General features: G+C 50.8%; 1 protein-coding gene across 2 annotated transcripts in view; it reads right to left on the bottom strand.

Annotated features, from left to right (window-relative positions):
- The window catches only part of MTCL2 (microtubule crosslinking factor 2), a 524,903-nt gene that overhangs the window by 350,436 nt on the left and 154,915 nt on the right, over positions 1-19,552 (bottom strand). The window lies entirely within an intron of this gene.

Raw genomic sequence — 19,552 nt, forward strand, 5'->3', positions numbered from 1 at the left:
TTCAAATTTAGTATAGAGCGCAGGGCCTCATCTCAGTCCTCTTTGAACACAACGGACGCTAAGATACCTACGCTTATTACATATTAGCCACTGGCATGCAGCGGGAGCCTATTGACTATGAGTATTCTAGTCACTACGGTGACTACCTTTCATTACTCATATGTCCCGTCCCCTTTTCTCAATTCTTGTGAATGATTCAACTGAACAAGAACATAGGGTGGAGCTATGATAACCTGCCTCATATCTAGGACGAAGCAAAAAGGATCATCAGTATCGCCTGACCAAACTCTACATCGTGCCTGGAGCAGATGTCCAATGAGTAGTGCTTACAGGAGGCCGATGGATTGGCACATGTAGCCGTCTTGCTGATGACATCCCAAGAAGCAGGTCTCTGAAACGCGATGGATGTGGCCTTGACTCTGACCGCACGGGCATGAATCCCCTCAGGAACAGGCCTGTCCATGGCCGTGTACGCCTCCGAAATGGCCTGAACCATCCAACGGGCGATGGAATACTTAGATGCCTTAGAGCCGGGGGAGGAGCCCCCAAAAGTCACAAACAAAGTCTCAGACTTCCTAAAGAGTTCCGTCCGAGAGAGATCAAACTTGAGGACCCTCTTGATGTCCAAGTAATGCAGAGCCCTCTCTACACCCGACTACGGGTAAAGGAAGAACACTGGCAGGCAGATCTCTTGATTCAGATGAAATGGAGAGACCACCTTGGGCAAGAAGTTTGGATGAGGGCGCAAGATGACCTTGTCGTTGTGAAACGTGGTGAAGGGCTTGCACGAGGTCAAGGCCTGCAGCTCACTAGCCCTGCACGCAGAGGTGAGAGCCACCAGTAAAACTGTCTTTAATGTCACCAAGAAGATGTCCACAGAGGCCATCGGCTTGAAAGGCTTGTGCTGCAAAGCTGCAAGAACCACACTGAGGTCCCAAACCAGGTGCGGCCTATGCACCAGTGGAAAAAGCCTAGACAATCCCTTAAATTGGGCCTCAACCACTGGCTTGGCCGCAGAAAACACATGCTCAGGGGGATTCTTGTAAGCCCAAATGGCCGCCAAGTAAGTGTGGCAAGTATCCACCTGAACTCCAGAACGAGCCAGGTGTGCTGAAAAAGCTAGTACGTCATCCAGAGGACAGGTGACAGGGTCCAGAACCTGGTCACGAGCCCAATGATTCTAGTCCATTTACTCTTATACTGAGACCAAGTCGAGGGCCTCCTGGCCTGCTGAATGATGTCCCAGTTGTCATCCGAAAATTAAGCATGTTGAAGCCTCAGCGCCAGCTTGACCAGGTCCGGATTTTCCACCGTCCCGCCCTGTTGGGTTAGGAATCCCCTTCTGGAGATCTGAAGGTGGATGGGACCCTGGGAGCACAATTGCAGCAGATCCGAAAAAACCAGGGTCTCAAAGGCCAGTGGGGGCAATCAGGATGAGGCAGCAACCCACCGAAGCCCGACACTTGCAGAGGGTCCGTTGGAGCAGAGGGGTGGGCAGGAACGCATAACACCTGCGGCCGTACCAACAGATCTGGAAGGCATCTCCCAGAGATCCCCGATCCCATCCTGCTCACGAAGCAAACTGGGGGCACTTGGAATTTAGAGGGGATGCAAACGAATTCAGGTCCGTAAACCCCCAACGCTGAAACAAGGAGTCTGTGTGCAACTCCCACTCATAGGTGTTGAACCCCAAGCGGCTCAGCTGGTCCACTTCTGCATTGCTGTCCCCCGTGAGGTGGACTGTTGAAGTCCTCGGTCAGGGCCCATTCCCAGATTGATACTGCCTCCATGCAGAGGAGGGGACAACGGGTGCCGTCCTGCTTCTTCAAGTAAAACACTGTGGTGGAATTCTCCTTCCTGACCAGAACCGACCTGTCCCTGATGAGGGGCAAAAACGCCCTGAGGGCTAGGCCCACTTTCCTGTGCTCATGCAGGTTTATATGCAGGAGGGCTTCCGTCCTGAACCATGCAGCATGAATCGCATAGCCCTCCAGAGTAGAACCCCAGCCCAATAGGGAGGAGTCCATCATCACCACGAGGGTAGGCTCTGGTTGGGTGAAGTGGGCTCCCACTGAAACATTGCCCTCCATCAGCCACCAGCGAAGATCGTGTGGTAGGAGCGGTGATATTGGGATCCTGTCCGACTTGGACCCCGTCTCCTGATCCTAATTGCCCGCCAGGTGGAGTTGGAGGCACCTCATCTTGAGCCAAGCGTGCTGTACGGTGAGCACGCAGTGAGCAAGCAGGAGGCCACCAGGCCCAAAATGTGCTGGAACCACCATGAAGAGGTGGTTGTGTTGGGCAGAAAGCACCACACCACCTTGAGGAGGGACAGAAGCCTCTCGGGCGTAGGGAACGCCCGCTGAACTGTAGCGTTCTAATGCACCCCTAGGAAGACCTATTCCTGAGATGGGCACAACTGTGACATCCACTGCCTGAGGGAGAACCCCACCTGATGAAGGATATCTGCCAATCTTTGGTAGGAGTGTGCTACCCCTTCGGGTGACCCGGCCCTTACCTGCCAGTCGTGCGAGTAAGGGTAAAGATGATGTCCTCCAAGCGGAGAAGGCCCGCAACTGCGTTCATCAACTTTGTGAAGACACAATGGGCCGAGTTCAGGCCAAAGGGCACTGTACTGAAAGTGGTATGACATCATCGTGAACCGCAGAAACTTCCAATGCGGCTGGTAGATGGGAACATGCAGGTACGCATCCTTGAGGTCCAGTGAACACATCCAGTCCCATGCACACAGAGACTCGGCTTTGTGCTCAGGAGTAATCATCTTGGAGCGTTCCAGCGGTAAAGACAGATATAGAAATGACAGGTCCAGGACAACCCGCATGCCAGCCTGGTTGTTCTTGGGTACCACAAACATCCTGGAATAGTAACCGTAGACCCTCTCTACAAGAGTAACTGGTTCTATCATCTGCATCTCCAAGAGTGAAAGGACCTCACGTAAAAGAGGCGGGGATCTGATCTGACGAAGAGGAGGAGAGGATGGTAGAGGTAAAGGAAAATGAACACTGAAGCACGTGGAGACTATGGATAGGATCCACAGGTTGCTGAAAAGATGCTTCCAGGTATCCTGTAACAGAGTCAAACGGCCCCCCACAGGCGAGCTGTGTTCCTCGACCTTGACGTCAGAGGAAGAGGAGCGGAAAAACCTGTGCAACGTCCTCTGCTGCTTCCTCCTGTTGTGGCAGGGCGCCCTGTCAGGCCTCCGTGTACCACGGTTTCTGGAACCCCCTTGAAGCCGGAGAAAGCACAGGGCTTGAACACAGTCCTGTCATGGAACTGAGGGAAGGACTTCTGACCTGGTTTTGGCAGGGTGGCTAAGGACTTAGTGGTTTGAGTGGAGGTTTTCTTCTTTGTCAACTCGTCATCGGTTGACGAATAGAAAAGTTCCACGCCCTCGAAGGGCAGCTCCAGGATCCGTTCCTGCACATCAGATGAAAGCTTAGTGGCATGCATCCATGTCATCGTTCTCATCTCGACAGAAGACTTTGTGAGGTTCGGCACAATGGCCCAAGCATCTGCCAGACCGGCTTTGAAGGACGGCTTTGAAGGACGCTTGCTTATCCAAAGGGAGGTCAGGCAGAAATTCCCTGAGCTCAAGCCACAGCTACTGGTTAGCTGCAGCCAAGAGGTCATCTATGTTGCCTTGCCGCAGATGCAGTCCTGAGATGGAATAACAGCACTTTCCCAAATACTCAAGGACTTTGTCCTCCTTGAAGAGACAACTGGAGGTAGCTTGCTTCGAGGAACACGACAAAGACGATTGTTTGGAATACAAGGAGTCCACAGCCACCACTAAAGAATTACGCTCCGGGTGGTGGGCAAGGAGGATTGGATCCCCGTCCATCAGCCTAAACCGGCTGCCCAACTTCTTGTTCACCTGGGCGTAGGCCCTGGGCTTCTCCCATACCTTTCGCGCCACCAGCAGAACATCCGTCTAGAGAGGGATGCCAGACTGGACCGTGGTGTGTTTCCTCAAGACCTCTGCTAGCACTCCAGACTCCTGGGGGGTTTCCTCGGGCAGAGGGACCCCCAAAATCTCCGCCTGGGCCTGAAGGCGGTCATGAAAGGCCTTAACGGATACGTAGGGTTCATCGTCCTGATCGTCATCGTCCCCCCCCCACCTTTTTCCCAGACCAAGGGGAATCTGGGACCTGGGACACATGTGCCAGCGGGATCCCCCCTACATCTGGGGCCGCAGACAGGTCCAACGGATGTTGAAGGGGAGTCATTTGTAGTACAGAGGGAGGTGAAGGGGTCAGAACATCTGGTAGGGCCTGGACCGGGGGAGTGACCTGCACTGGGACTGGCAGCGCTGGAAGAAGAGGAGTAGTAACCAGAGGAGGGGGCTGGGCCGGTGCCGCCTGCGGGATTACCTCCTTCACTATGTCCTTCAGGAGCCCCTTTATGGGAGGGGAACGCATAAAGAAGAGGAAGTGCTCGAAGAAGCAGTCCTCGCAAACCGCCAGGTCCCTAGGGGCCCGGCCCTCCAAGGGGCTTGGTCTCTGCCCCTGGTCAAAGCACTGAGGTGCCTGGTGCGTGTAGCTGTAGGGCTGTGATGGGTAGATGTATCCCTGAGGGGACCAGAAGGCTGCACCATAAAATCCGCTGTCGCTTCCAGGGGGAAGGGGACTGGGATAATCTTGCAAAGCAAAAGCGCTGGCGGACCCTGAGGCGGATTCAAAATGGCAACCAGCATGGAAGGCCAGCCATATGCCTCTCTGCCATTTTGAAGCCTTGCGCCACGCCCTGGGCGCGAAGGCCTTGAGTGAAGCAAGGCCTCAGATACGGAAGGATACAGCTTGGGTCTTGTACCCAAAACAGAGGTGTTGGCCTCAGATATCACTTTGGAAGGCGCTGAGCCCTCGACCAGACGGCCGGTAGTCGTAATGCCCTGACTCACAACCTTGGAGCAAGCTCTGGTATGCTGGACGCCCTCAGGATATCCCTTCAGCCATGGGATAGAAGAAGAGGACAAACTTCATTGACCTCCCGAGGACAGCCTGATAGGGCCCCTGAGCCCCTCAGCTTGGGAGCCGGTAGACAGGACAGCCCAGGTCTGTCCCCAGTGTGCCCGGAAGAGCCCCAGGCCCCTCGGCTTGTGAGTGGTAGTCTTAGAGGCCTCAGGCCTGCCAAAACCTGAATTAGAGGAACCCTGATCTGTGGGAACCCCTGGGAAAGAGTCCCTGCGCTGTGGAGCCGTTCTGAACAGAGGGCCTATCTTGTCTTCATGAGAGGTCCTGGAGACAAAGTCCTTAAGGTGGGGAGGAGGAGGAGAACTGTGGAAGATCTCCCTCCACCGCGACAACTGATTTTTCAAGGCCCTGTGACCGAGAGCACTGCAAGCCGAAAATGCGTCCCAGTCCCAGCAATGGCCGGGACCCAAACATTCAAGATAGAGTGCATGGGAGTCCCAGGACGGGAACAAGCAGTCAGATGAGAGACATCTTGTGAATCCTCCTGCAGCCGACATGCGCCGGGGAGGCAAGGCAGCGAAGGGATGTTAAATTTAAATGTTAAGATTGTCAAAGAAAACGGGAAGCAAGCGGAAAGCTTAAAACGTCTCTGCGCCAGCTGCCAGGTCCGACACGTCCATGCAGAAAAAGGGACTAGGTGAGGTGTCTGAGGGTGGACCTCAGCGGGGGGGTTTTCAATCCTGAGGCCTTGCACCCACTTGCTACACTAAATTAGGGTATGCTAAATTTTTCGCTGCCGAAGGTTCCCGTACCTTCCCCATGTTGCTAGCGGTCCTGTCATATATTTCAATTAACAGCTGGTGAATTTTGAAATCAGTATGCCAGCGTCCCTGCAGAGCATGAAAATGGCAGCGGTGCGTTGTGTAAATCAACTCTTAACGTAACATAAATATTGTTCAGAATATGTATAAAAAGGGGCAATTCTGAACCAAATGAAGAATGTTCGGTATGGCATTCTGTAAAGAATTTAAGTTTTAAATATGGGACGGAATTGAGTATTGTAAACCCAGTTTTCAGGAGAAAGAGCCATCGGATTTACAGGCAGTTCTGTTGCGAATCAGATGGAGTAATACTTTATACTGAAGGTCCCCAGCAGTACTTAGTGGCATTTTGCTACAGCAACTTAAGTATATGCACTTCAAACAAACCCAAAAAAAACACTGGATGCCCAGAAGGAGGAGTAAGTTGCTTACCTGTAACTCCTGTTCTCCTGCATTGGTATCTTTTATAGATTCACATGCTGTAATCAGCTTGTCTGGCTGTGCTGGGTGCACGGTCTTCTCGTTGTGCGTCAGGGCTTTGTCCCGTCTACAAGGTCATGTGCTTGCATTTTGCTTTAGCTGACAGCTGACCCTTGGGCACAGCGTTTGATTTTGTCGAACCCGTGGCCACCGGATGTGTCTTGACGGACCTTTGCGTTCCCTAACAGCTGGAGACAAGGGCCTACTGCTGTCCGCAACCGTGGTCGACAGGGTCTCAATTGACAAGGTCGTCAACGGCATTTCTGTCATATTTGGGGGATTTCTGGTCGAGGAGTGTACGGGTGACGTTTTGTCCGTCAATGGGACTTTGGTCGTTGAGTGCGTCGTCGACGGGCCCATGGCCGAGGTGTTCCTGGTGGACGAGTGTGTGCGGCTGACAGTGCTTTGGCCAACAAATGTGCAGCCGACGGGCTTGTGGATGAGAATTTGGCCTTTGGATTTGCCATCGAAGAGCATATAGCCGTTGGAGGGAGAGTGCCTCTCCCCAATGATGATGAAGGCCTTGATGGGTTTCTTGACGGACCTTTGCATTCCCTAACTGCTTGAGACAAGGCCCTACTGCTCTTCCCACCCGTTGTTGATGGCTTGTGTCTTTGATGACATTTATGCCTCCTAGGAAGTCTCTACTCTGATCTGGCCATTTCTTTAGATGGAGATCTTTTCCACCTAGGCACTGCCATGCTCTTAGTGGACTACAACTCTGAAGGTGGGTAATGACCCCCTTGGAGCCAACATACCAGTCGCCTGTGCCCATCTTTTAAGGTTTGGGCGCGAAAACTCCTACAAATCTCACAATCTTCAAGCGAGTGATTGGGGTAGAGGGAATAAATGCACTTACCGTGCCTGTCGCCTTTAAAAACATTCTTGAGACCACAATTATTGCAGGCCTTGAACAACGACTTCTTTCCTCTGTCTTTTTCCATTTTCTTCCGATTACAGCATGTGAATCTATAAAAGATCCTATTCTGTAGAAAACGTATATTTGTCCAAAATCCCTAAAATTGTTTGATACCATATACCCCTACCACAGTGTCAAAAAAGCACTCATATGATACGAGAGCAAAAATGGCACCAATTCTAAATGCAATGTGACAGCAGGTACTCTGAGGACAATTACACTGGAACATGTCAGTTACTCTTAGCTTACAAGTTTCATGCAGGGTATCTTGATACTATGGTTTTAACTGAGTCACAGTGGTTATACCAACAGAAAACCTAAACCTAAACAAGATATCTTCTCTCAGGTCTAAAATGTAATACACACAAACACCTCCTATAGTCGTTGTGGCCCATTCTTTCCCTGAAACAGGGTTGAGGATGTTTTCACTATGACAGCCTGAAACTATGGTCAAGATGGCCATGTTTCCAAAGTCTCTGACTTTCTTAACAACAACAAAAGGAAGGTATTCCTAGGTCGATCCAGGTCTCTCCCTGGTCTTACCATTGGAAAATATATGATTCAGCAAATCTTCGATCAATGAGTCTCGTTGCCTTGGGGTGTAAGCCAGTCATCCTTGGTTCCCTTGGTGAGTTGTTGTTAATGTTAGAAACTCACAAGAATTTTAGGCAGTGTCACTACAGGTAGGGAAGCTTCTTGGCAGAGAAAGTGTCAGCCCTTACATCAGTGGATGGGTGACCAAACCTGGGCCGGAAGTAGGCTACGACTGATGTATCAGAGGTTGCTCCCAAGGCCTTGACCATACCTAGTGCAAGCCTACAGTCCTCCGTCCCACTCTTACTGTCCCCCTCATTGCCCTGACATCTGCTGGTCCATAGGAGACGTGTTACTTGTCCCCCTTTATACTCCCAGTGTCTAGGAAGCTCCTGCAAGGTCCCCTTAATGCCCCATCATGTTCTTGTTCCTACTACTAGCCCATTCACGCACCCCATAGACATGAGAAGTATCCATACACCTGCCTGTGATCCGATCCTACTGCTCCCCGATTTGCTACATATCACCTAGATTCACTTAGAACTTTCCTATGCCATCTCAATGGCCCCAAAACTGTTGCATCCCATGCCAATGACCCTCAAACTGCCTATGACACTTCTCCCTCCATCTCACTCACATTGGCCCAGAATTGCCCCATGCCATGTACATTGCCCCAGATATGCCCATGTCAGTTCTCATTGGCCCCAGGTTTTCTCAAGTCATTTAAACAGCTCTTAAAACTGCAGCATCCCCAAGAATGTCCTCTTGTTTTGATGAAGGATCCCCAGGTTTCCGTTTTTACACAAATACAGACCTAAATCACTCTGCTTCCTTTCAGTATTTATTTGTAAAAACAGAACAAAGTTTATTTAGTTCTCCATTTTGCTTATCATGCCCTGCATGCCAATGGGTGTGCAGATTAAAAATACAATACGTTGTTTCCCTTTGAAGTTGTTTGATGACATGCTGCTCCCATTGCCATTTGCCCTTGAAGTGAAAATAGACTTTGGCTTCAGGTGCAACAACCCAGCTCTGTGATCGTCCCATAATAGGCCCACAAACACTACATTGTTCATCTCAAGGTGGAAAACTGCCAGTTGAAATTGTTTTCTTTACGTTGCAAAAAATATACACAAATAGAGATAAAATGAACACAAAATAAATATGGATACAAGTTGAAGTGATGAAATCAAATACCATCAAAATGTGAGTTGTGTTATACATTAAGCTTCTGGGATTTACACTATGCTCTGCTGCCATGTCCATGGTCTCCGGGCACTTTGGCAGTGTTGAAAGAGGCAGGGGTGGGTGAGGTAAGTGGGGAAATGCAACATCTGTTTGCTGTTGCGTTGATGACCGTAACTACCCTGAGCTCTGCGTGCCGGTCAGTTTCTAGATGTTCTGTGTCGAGGGACATAGCGGTCTAGGATGCATTTGCCGGGGATGTGGTATGTACGTTGGTTGTCCAGGTGTAGTGTTCTGATGTTGGATATCTGTTGGGAATGTTGTGTAATTGTCATGTGTGGGTGGCTTCATTAGTATGATTGCTGTGTGTCTGAATATCGAATTTGAGCAGGGGGGTTCTGGCAAGCAGTCAGAGACCTCAATTGTCAGATTAGTGACGGCAGCAACATATTTGAAGCAATATGTAGCAAGGTATAACAAGGCATTAGAAGTCACAGTAATGCATTTAATTGGCCAAAAAAGCAAAATAATCTGGGGTGGCTCCTACCACTGCCCTCTGCAGACGGCATCCACTTCATTTTCTCACGTTGATAATCTCTCTCTCTATCTCTCTCTCCCTCTCTCCCGTTTCCCCTCCCCCTTTCTCCCTCTCCCTCAAATAGACACATTGCACTCTGTATCCAACAATGATTTGGTAACTGGCAGAGGAGAGGGGGCAGTCTGAAGACTCCACTCATTACCATAAGAGAAGAACTTAAACGTATGGGAAGCATGCTATGTCAATTGCCTCAAACCTACCCATGTAAACTCCCATTTCCCCCTGGTTTGCCCATGTCACTCACATTGCCAGATAACTTCCCATGCCATATCCATCACCCCAGAACTTCACCTTGCCACATCCATTTAGCCAAGAACTGCTACATGCCACTGTAATACCCCCAGAACTGCCACACGACAACTATTGTGCACTGCCTGCCCTCCAATATCCTGTGCAACATTAACACTCCTTGTGGCCCCTGAAGTCTCCTGTCCCTTTCATTGGTCCTCGGCAACATCTCTCCTTAGTAGGGTTGGAAGGGTTGAATCCTTCCAGCGGTCAGTGTTTTAAATGCCCACTGGAGAGCATATAGCTGCTGGCTTCATCGTTTGGTAGCCCTGGGCTCCCCAATACCCTTTCCAGCTCTTTGCAAGAATGGGTGGTGGGACTGCAATTTACTACAACCCTAGGCCCACATACAGCACGGTGATATGATATGGCATTTGTAACGCGCCTATACACAAGTGTTTCAAGGCGCGACGAGGTGGGGGGGGAACAAGGGGAGACAGACAACGATCCTACTAGGCCAGGTGTCATTCAGATTGCGCAAGTGCAAGGGTGGAGGGGAAGGGAAAAGTGCAAGGGGGAAAGGAGAGGGGAAGTGCAGTACGGGGTTGGAAGAATACAAGATAAAAAATATATGGGCCCGCTGGTGGCAAGTGCAAGGTAAGTGCAGACAAGTGCTGGGATGGTAGAATACAAGATAAATAGTAAGGGCCTGCTGGTGGCAAGTGCAAGGTAAGTGCAGACAGGTGCTGGGAAGGGGGCTGTAGGGATACAAAGACAGTCCTGCAGTGCAGGGGTTGCCAGGGAGGCAGTACAGGGGAGAGTGGCAGGGCCAAGGACCGAGACGGTGAGTAACCCAGTTGCAGATTCAGTGCAGTTTCAGTAATTAGCAGGGGAGAGGGGGAGAGAAAGCAGAAGCAAAGAGGAAGGTTTTGAGGCGCTTTCTGAACCAGAGATGGTTCTCCTCAAGTTTCTGGGAGGCAGGAAGGCTGTTCCAGAGGGAGGCCCCTGCTGCGGAGAGAGATCTACCCCCAACTCGTTGCTTGGAGAAGTGGCTGACCCTGAGGGAGTTAGAGGCGGATGAGCGAAGTGTTCGAGAAGGAAGAAATTTAGGAAGAGAGAGTTGAAGGTATTTTGGCCCAAGGCCCCAGAAGGCCTTGTGGACAATGCAGAGGGTACAGGAAGCCTGCAGTCTTTGTATGGCAAAGAACAATAATGTTTGTAGATTCTTTGCAAATGCAAAGTCAGCACACTTCAACACAAGTTTAATCGCATAGCAAGGGCCCTTTTGACACTCGCTCTCAAATGCAACTTGAGCAGTCCTGACACCTAAATTCATTGGGTGGACGTAAGGGGGGAGAGCCCTCCTACCTCGAAGGCAACAACCACACTGTACACCCATTATTACAAAAGTGCAGACGAAGTGCAAACATGTGTAGCAGTGTCCTTGCTGTTCTGCCTCTCCTATTCCTTTTACTCTTTTCGTATGCCCCCATCATGTCATCAATCACGTAGAAGCGCTTCACAGTGATGCATCTGAAAGAACTGCAGGGCCAACATACCTTCTCCTCTTTGAAGTCTATACACGGAGAACCTTCAAAACGGAATAATAGCGCCATCAAATATTGCAGGGCTTCGAAGTATGAGCTACCTGACACAAAGCGCTGCATTATAGAATATCAATATCCCAGCATGGCCCGATTCACTGATTTTTTTCCACAAAAGTAAAGCGATGTGCAAGCAAACCATGTTCACTTACATAAAAACCAGTGACTGTGAAGCTCACATCTGGATTCCCTTTGTGAATCCTGCTCTGCAACTGCGCCGATTCCCCATGAAGAGTAAGTGCAGGGGGTGTGCAGTGCGCAGGTGGGCTCTTTTTGACTCTACTTTTCACACTTTCGAGTGCAGTGGTGCACACTGATTTCACACAAAGCAGAAGCACCAAGCACTTTGTGCTCCCTTCGAACTCTAAATGACAACGCACCATTGCAAAAGGTCTACTCAGCAATAACTGACTGAGGGAAATACTGACTGCAGGGGGAAGAAAGGGATTGGGGGCCCTGGGAATATTCACTGCATATGCAAAATTGGCTGGAGGGGCAGTTGGGCAGTTTACTGACTGGAATGAATGGGGGTATTGACTTAGAGATATTGGGAACGATACAAAATGAAGTTCAAGTGGGGCACTGGCCGAATTGGCGACATTGACTACGGGTGGATACTCACTATAGTGGTTATATCATCAGCAGAAGGCTACTGAGGAGCATAGCTCAGGGGCAACGTGCTCACCTTGGAAGCAAGGCAACACAGAGCAACACAGGTTCGATCCACAGGTCCGTGCTTAGAAACCTCTGGGTATTAAGCGCCTTATAAATAATCTATCATATCAGATCATATCATACTAAAAGTAGGGGACCTATTTACTGCATAGAGATAATGACGACAGGCACAGTACTGTCGACGGGGGGATGCTGATTGCAGGGGTGGATACTAAGTGTGATGTAGATGGGCTACTGTCCATGGGGGTATAGTGGCTCACGCAGAGACATTACTGTCATCAAAGAAGATACCGATGGTCAAGGGTTTGCTTTGATGGCAAACTGGGTACTCATACTGACAAGACAGGCAATACTGTATCTTGCAACGACCCTCATATTTTCGGAGGGAAAGGAGGGGGCTCGGCTTCCTTCCACAATTATGCCCCTTCTAACTGAACCCACACATGGCTGTACTGGACTGCACAGGGCTTGCTTGATACCACTGTCAATGCCCCAAAGTGACCAGACCAGTTGTCACGGATGTAAAACAGGCCGTAAACTGAAGCCGAGTGCAGCTAATCTAACCTGCTTCTGGCTTCACTTCTTGCACTATGCCACTCTGCAGCCCATTCCTCAAGTGTGCCCTCACTGGACTGGTTCTTTTTCACCGAGGTACTTTGCTCTCTTCGCAGCAGTGACCACCTCTTGTGCTTAGGGCCAGCAGGGAACGTCTCCTCTGCAAAGCTAGTGAACTCCTACATGTACATGTCTAGCACCGTAAAGCTCTTTACTTAGTCTGGGGCCAACACACAGAACTAAAGTGCTCCAGAAAAATATGCAACAAAAACAATACAACACTGACACTTATGGGGGAAACATTAAGAAACTTTCAGGTAAACTGTACCAATGGAGGGCAAGAAAAGAAAAATCAAGCCAAATATGAAGATTCAGAAGGGCAAGCAAAATCACCACAAATCATCACACGAAGAGGAGAAAGTGCAGCAACCACACCACATCATAGAATGTTCTCATTCAGTGACAGCAATTAACTGTTTTTTCATACGCATTAAGACAGCTCCATAATCTCCCCTACATTAAAAGCGGTTGTTTTAACTTAGGAGTGTTCCAGCTGTACTGCAAGCAGACACTACAAAGCAGAAAGCGCAGTGCTGGATAGAAGTAGGCATCAAAGGTCAACCATGCCAGCTTCACGGGGCTATGTTTTGCAGGTGCACGTGAGACAGATGTGCTATAAGCCACAATCAACCACTGGATGTGTGATCTGAAAGCTGTTAGCCCATCTCTGGAACCTCTGCAATCCAGCCCCAGCAATGACCCAGAACAGCTGTCAGGTAGCGCTGACCGTCATCCCTGCTGGGGGTTGGGCTGCGCCCCCTCGCAATGCCCGTGAGCCCCCAGCACCCCCACAGACTCAGCCACAGACGTCCGTAGTGTTCGGGCTCCCCAGTCGCACTAACGCGGCTGGGAAAGCCCCCTTTATTTATAGCGCACGCGGCGGAGTGGCATGCTACATCCCTTAAAGGGGCAGCACCACACTCCTCCTTTTTCATGAGGACAACAAATTTACTTCATCAAAATCACACAACAAACGAACATATCATTCAAAGTAACCATAACACATCACACAGCGGTACCCCTTTAATAACAGCCGCCCTGGGTCCCCTTATGACTACCACGACCCGCGGGTCATTCAGGATACCTGTCCTAAAATGTAGTTGGTGAGGCGAACAGGTTTCCCTCACGCTGTCCTCAGGGGGTACCTCTTGCTCGCCTCCGGCACGGGAAGTCCATCAGCCGGCGTCCCCTCGGCGGGAGACGGAGGAAAGGGTCCAGCACCGTGGCCCTCGTTGGGTACCTCCACATTGTCCTGATCCTGGGGTATGTCAATCCTCGTTTCCCCCAGTCTCTTGAAAAAGCTCACGTTCCGTGTGACGGATGATCTGCCATCGGAAGCTGTCACCATTGAGCCTTTTACGGCTACGACATCCAGCGGCTCTTGTTCATAGGGCAGGGACAGCTTCCAGTGGGGGTATCTATTTCGAATCAGCACCTCATCCCTGGGCACCAGGTGTTCGGGCCGGAGTCCTCTCTGAGCGTTCTCTTGCTCGGTCCTCAGCCGGAGATCACGCTCCACTTGCTGGTCGTCAATGACCCCTGGTTCTTTCTCCGAGACTTCTGGCACCAGTCCCCTTTGGCACCGTTTGAATAGTGCTTCTGCCGGGACTACCCCCGTAGAGGTGTGGGGATTGGACCGGTAGACCCGCAGAAATTGGTAGAGTGCTCTTCTCAGACACCGGCCTCGTCCTTGCGCTATGCGGAATGTCTTGTTCAGAGTCCTCATTAGTCTTTCCGCCTCCTCATTGGCTCTTGGCCAGAGAGGGGCTGATCTTCCGATGTTGAACCCCATACCCATCCATCAACTCAGTGAATCGCTCGCCCTGGAAGGGCGTCCCATTGTCCGAGCACAGGGTATGGGGAAAACCGTGAGAGGCGAAGACTTTCTCGAGGGCCACCACCACATGCTCAAAGGCCACTGACTCGACAAATTGAACCTCTGAATACCTGGAGTATTCGTCCACCACCACCAGGAAGTGGGTACCCTGCGTGGTGGACCAAAGTCTGCATGTTCCACCTCCCACGGGCACGTGCCTCTGGGCATCACCTCGATAGCGGGCTCTTGTTGAGCGGGGGAAGCCGCCTGGCACCAGACACATGCGGCCACATGCTCATCCACCCCGCCGCTACAGTTTGGGGAACCACATTTTGAGGCGTAGGGCTTTGGTTTTCACAGCTCCTTGATGTCCCTGATGGGCCAGACTGATTACCTCCTGGATCTTGGCCTGAGGGACAATGATTCAGTCGCCCCTCAGCTGGAGCCCTGTGGCGGAGAATGATAGTTCTTCCCTCACCTTCCACTGATGTTCCAGCACCCCCTTTTGCTTCTTGCGTGCGTCCCGCCAGGGATTCAAGCACACTTTTCCACGATCTCTGTTGCATGGCGGTCTTTAGGATGCGAAAGCACTCATCCTGGGCAGCTGCCGCCTCCAGATCTAGTGGTAAGGCGATCAGGGTTGCTGCTTCCACCACCATCTGCATGTGGTCGTCCGCTTCCTCCGCACATGCGTCTGGTGAGTCTCCACTGCTGCTCCCCGGGTGGCGGGACAGGTAGTCCGCTGCATTGTTGGAGCCGGGCCTGCACACCAGTAAGACCCTGTACTCAAGCAGTGCGAGCATCCATCGTTCAATTCTCGCTGGTGGTTTTGACGATGACCCAGCCAGAATGGGGAGCATTTTTTTGAAAAACCTCACCCGCCGATGACACCCCAAAACAGAGTCTTTTAAACCTGTGTAGGCCTCTGTGGGTGGTGAAGGTCGTGATGTATCTCGACTCTCGGTGTAGGACGACCTGTTGATACCCGGCCCTGAGGTCCAGCTTCGAGAAGAAGCGATCCCCCTGCAGCTCAGTAATAATATCATCGATGGTCGGTGTTAGGTGTCGCTCCCTCCATATGGCCTTGGTGGGAAGCCTCATATCGACGCAGATTCTTACTGCGTTGGGTTGTTTGGGCTTTCTTGCAACCACAATAGGGGACACCCACGGTGTGGGACCTTCAACCTTTTTGATGAAGTTCAGGTTGACTAAATTGTCCAGCTCCTTGTCCACTAGGTCTCTCAGGTGAAAGGGCACTCTGCAGTGTTTCAGAGCAATGGGCTGCACTGACTCATCAATGTGTAACCTCACTGGATCACCAGCCATCTGTCCTATCCCTTGGAACAGGCGAGAGTACTTGTCTAGCAGGTCGTGAATGTCCTCCAAGTAGACAGAGTAAGCAAAACTCACGATGCCCAGGGCCTCCGCCGCCGCGCAGCTCAGCAGCGTGTTGATGCTTACTGGTGTCACTTAGAATCGTACTGTGATCCTTGACCCAGGGTGCTCTACCTTTGCCACGAACGCCCCATCCAGAGGAATTGGTTCCGACCCTCCGAATGTAAATATGCGAGCTCTGGGGGTGACTAGCTTTGGTGGGCTGTCCATGGCATCATAATGTCCTCGGGCCATCACGTTGACAGATGCACCCATATCTACCAGCACCGGGACGGGAGACTTATTCACTGCAACAATGCATTGTGGTCGTCGCCTGCTTTTCAATCTGAGGGCCTCCACACTCGACACAAAGAAGATGTTCTCCTCCTCTTCCTCGTCCAACTGTGCACCTTCCTCCCCTTGGTCGACCTGGGCCACATTGGCCAGGCGAGATTGTCGAAAGAAGCCAGACCGCACCGGTCCTCTGGGCACCATCACAGGCAGAGATGCTTTGCACACCCATGCGTAGTGGTCAGCAAGGCCGCACCGCCCACAGGTTTTGCCTATCGCTAGACACTCCGCACGGTGGGGCAGGTTGTAGCCACACTTCTGGGACGCTTCTCCAGCTCTACCGCCCCTGTCGCAGAAGTTGCAGCGGGGTCTCCTGGCACCTCTGCTGCCACGCCCCACTGCACATACCTCCTCCGTTTTCATGGGACATGTGCCCGCCTCCTGGACGCACGTGCTTCCGAAAAACTCCTGGCAATGCCCCAACTCTAAGATGCGAGCCAGGGTGGTCCCAGGTTCCCTCAGCACTTGTCATCGCAGTTTCCCCGACGAGCACGCCTGGATCAGGAGTATTCTGATCAGGTCATCGGGGTCACCCCACGCACATGCCAGTGACAGGTGTCTGAGACAACCGTAAAACGTGTCCAGCCCGTCATCATGATGATGATGGTGATGGTGATCTCCAGCTGCATAGCTGCACACATGGGCCACAGTTCAACAGGTGGTTCCAAATATTGAGCCAGGGAGGTCCAGGGACAAAGCAAAAATCAGCAGTCTTCCCCAGCACCTCGCCTTCACTCAGTGTAATTCGCCCAAAAATATAGAAAGCTTCAAAATGTAGGCATGTGTGGGCAGATATAGCTGCCCGCTATCAGTGAGTCCAAAAATTAGGCCTGGATGGCATTCACGGGCCCCTACAGAGCACCGTGATCATCCACTGCCTGAATTGCAAAATGGCCGCCTGCAGCGCGGTAGACACCCGGCCCGCAGCATGGAACTAACGAAATCTCACACCCGCTCGGCTTCAAATATTGTATGCTTGATCACCGCCGGGCCTGGGCGACATGCCGGACTTGTCGCCACTGTTGGGGGTTGGTCTGCGCCCCCTTGAGATGCCTGTGAGCCCCCATCACCCCCACATACTCAGCCACAGATGACCGTAGTGTTCGGGCTCCCCGGTCGCACTAACACGGCCGGGAACGCACCCTTTATTTATAATGCAAGCAGCGGAGTGCAACATCACTCTGCATCGTGCTACATCCCTTAAAGGGGCAGCACCACAATCCCTACCAGCCCAGAATCCTCTAGGTATGTGTCTGAAGTCTTTGGGTATGTAGCATTATGCCTCCACCAGGCTTCAGTGGACAAACAATACAATCCAAGGCTGTGACGGCAATCGTGTACAAGACTGGCGGACACATATGTACAATCAAAAGGACAGGATCCTTGCCAGCCGACTACAACTTGCTGCTTACCTCTGAAAAGCAGTCACACAAATTACACAAACCTCTTATTCCATCTCCACATACACCGAAACAGGTGGAGGAGGCAGAGAACGCTTTAGAAATGTAGAAACACCTGGGAAACGGGATATATTCGCCTGGCCTTTGCCGATCTCAGGAGAACTCTTATTGGATTGATGATTTAGAGGGGATCTGAAAAGCGGGACGCTAGGGAAAGTGTAACCAAGTTTCCTGGTGCATTTTTGTATTCTTCTTCTTTCCTACGTTGAAAGTAAACATGGGACTTACACTCTGTTTTTGACCGGTGTACACTGTCTGTTATTTGCCCTCTCGTTTTGGGGAGTCATTCCAATAGACAGGATACCGTTGGTACTGAAGTTCCTTTGAATCTTGGGTCAATCAAAATATGTGTGTCTTGGCCATGTTTCTAATTGCTTATAGTTTTGTGTTGCCATCTGAAAATTTAGCAACGCATTGCAGCTTTTAAAAATGTGATTTTGTGTGGAATGAAAGGTTTTATGAAGTCACACAGGTTGGTAGGTGAAATACTATCTTACGAGCATTTTACAGACTTCCACCAAGTCAACGTGATTTTGAGAATCAACAGGTGGTCTCTAGATTCCACCTTATCTAGCCGTTAGCCCTCCATACTTTCTTTGCAGAGCAACCCTCTTGACCTGAACAGTCCTTCAATACGATAAATGCGAAGAGAGCATTTAAATGCTAACAAGCTTCAACAAAAAGTCTAATTTAACAAACCAGCTATTTGCATGGATGTGACTCAAATGTGCTGGAGCAGGCGGACAGAAGCAGATGATTGTGCACTCGAACCGTTCTGTGTAACCTGGGCATAGGCCAAAACATCTGGAGGGCCCCAAGCCACCCGCCACTCTTGCACACTTGTAGCTGCACAGAGATCCAGGTACTCATTTTCCTGGCAGGAACTACTGGCTGGACTTAGATGCCAAAAGTGATGACCAACTAGGCATGCCTCTGGCGAATTAATTCACATGCATCCGCTTTCTCATTCCCCTCCTACTGCTGGGAGCGGTATCAGGTAATGTTATCCCCACCAATAATATCGCCATATATATGGTCGTGAGGCAAGGCCATAGGCCATATTATTAGCGGGGATAATTTATGGGGTTATGGGTCCGGGAGTTGCGGGGGTGTCCCCCGCAGCTTCCATGACTTAATATCACCACAAAAATATGGCGATATTTTTGTATGGCGATATTTTTGTATGGCGATATTTTTGCGAGGATATTAGCACATGGAACCCTGGGAGCACTGCTAAAAATCTAATAATAAGGATAGTGACTCTGGGGAAGATCCAATCCTGGAGACAGAAACGCTGCTTGCCTCTAAGAATAGATCTCCTGTGAGAGCAACCTCCCCAGACTCATCCCTCTCTTTTTCGCGTTGCTAGGCGGCAGAATAGCATATGCGAGCAATACAAATGAACTGAAGGTGCCCTTCCTTGGTCCAGCGATTGGGGGCGACTTCACAGCAACTGTATACATACTTGAAGTGAAAGAGTTGTTATGTTCACCGGCGTTGCTAGGGGTGACTGAGGGGGCTATAGCCCCGGATCTTTTGGTTGTAGCCCCGGATGGAAGCTCAGGGACTACAACCGAAAGGCTAGCTAGCCCAGAGTTCCGACAGTGCCAGCGTTAGCGTAGCCCTGGATCTTTTACAAACCTAGTAACACCCCTGCTTATGTCGCACTGGGGAATCCCGAAAGTCAGCCAAAACCGATGGCAGGGCAGAATATGTAGGGCTCGATATAAGGCTTTTGAATTTAGTAACGTACTGAGGAGCTTGTCTCGAAGGAAGCAATCTCAATTAGGTAACAAATTGGGTCAAAACGAGTGGAGGAAATGAGGGACTCTGCAATAACAGGCTTTCTAGGCATTGATGTAGGTCATTGGAGGGGGCTGGGTACATCAATGGCACTACTGTGCCCATTCAGGCCCGCAGTACAATGGATAAAGTATATCGAGTCAGTTGGTGCAGCTGGC

This window comes from Ambystoma mexicanum, chromosome 3p (genome assembly GCF_040938575.1).
Source record: "Ambystoma mexicanum isolate Mex_15411 chromosome 3p, UKY_AmexF1_1, whole genome shotgun sequence".
Lineage (NCBI taxonomy): Eukaryota > Metazoa > Chordata > Amphibia > Caudata > Ambystomatidae > Ambystoma > Ambystoma mexicanum.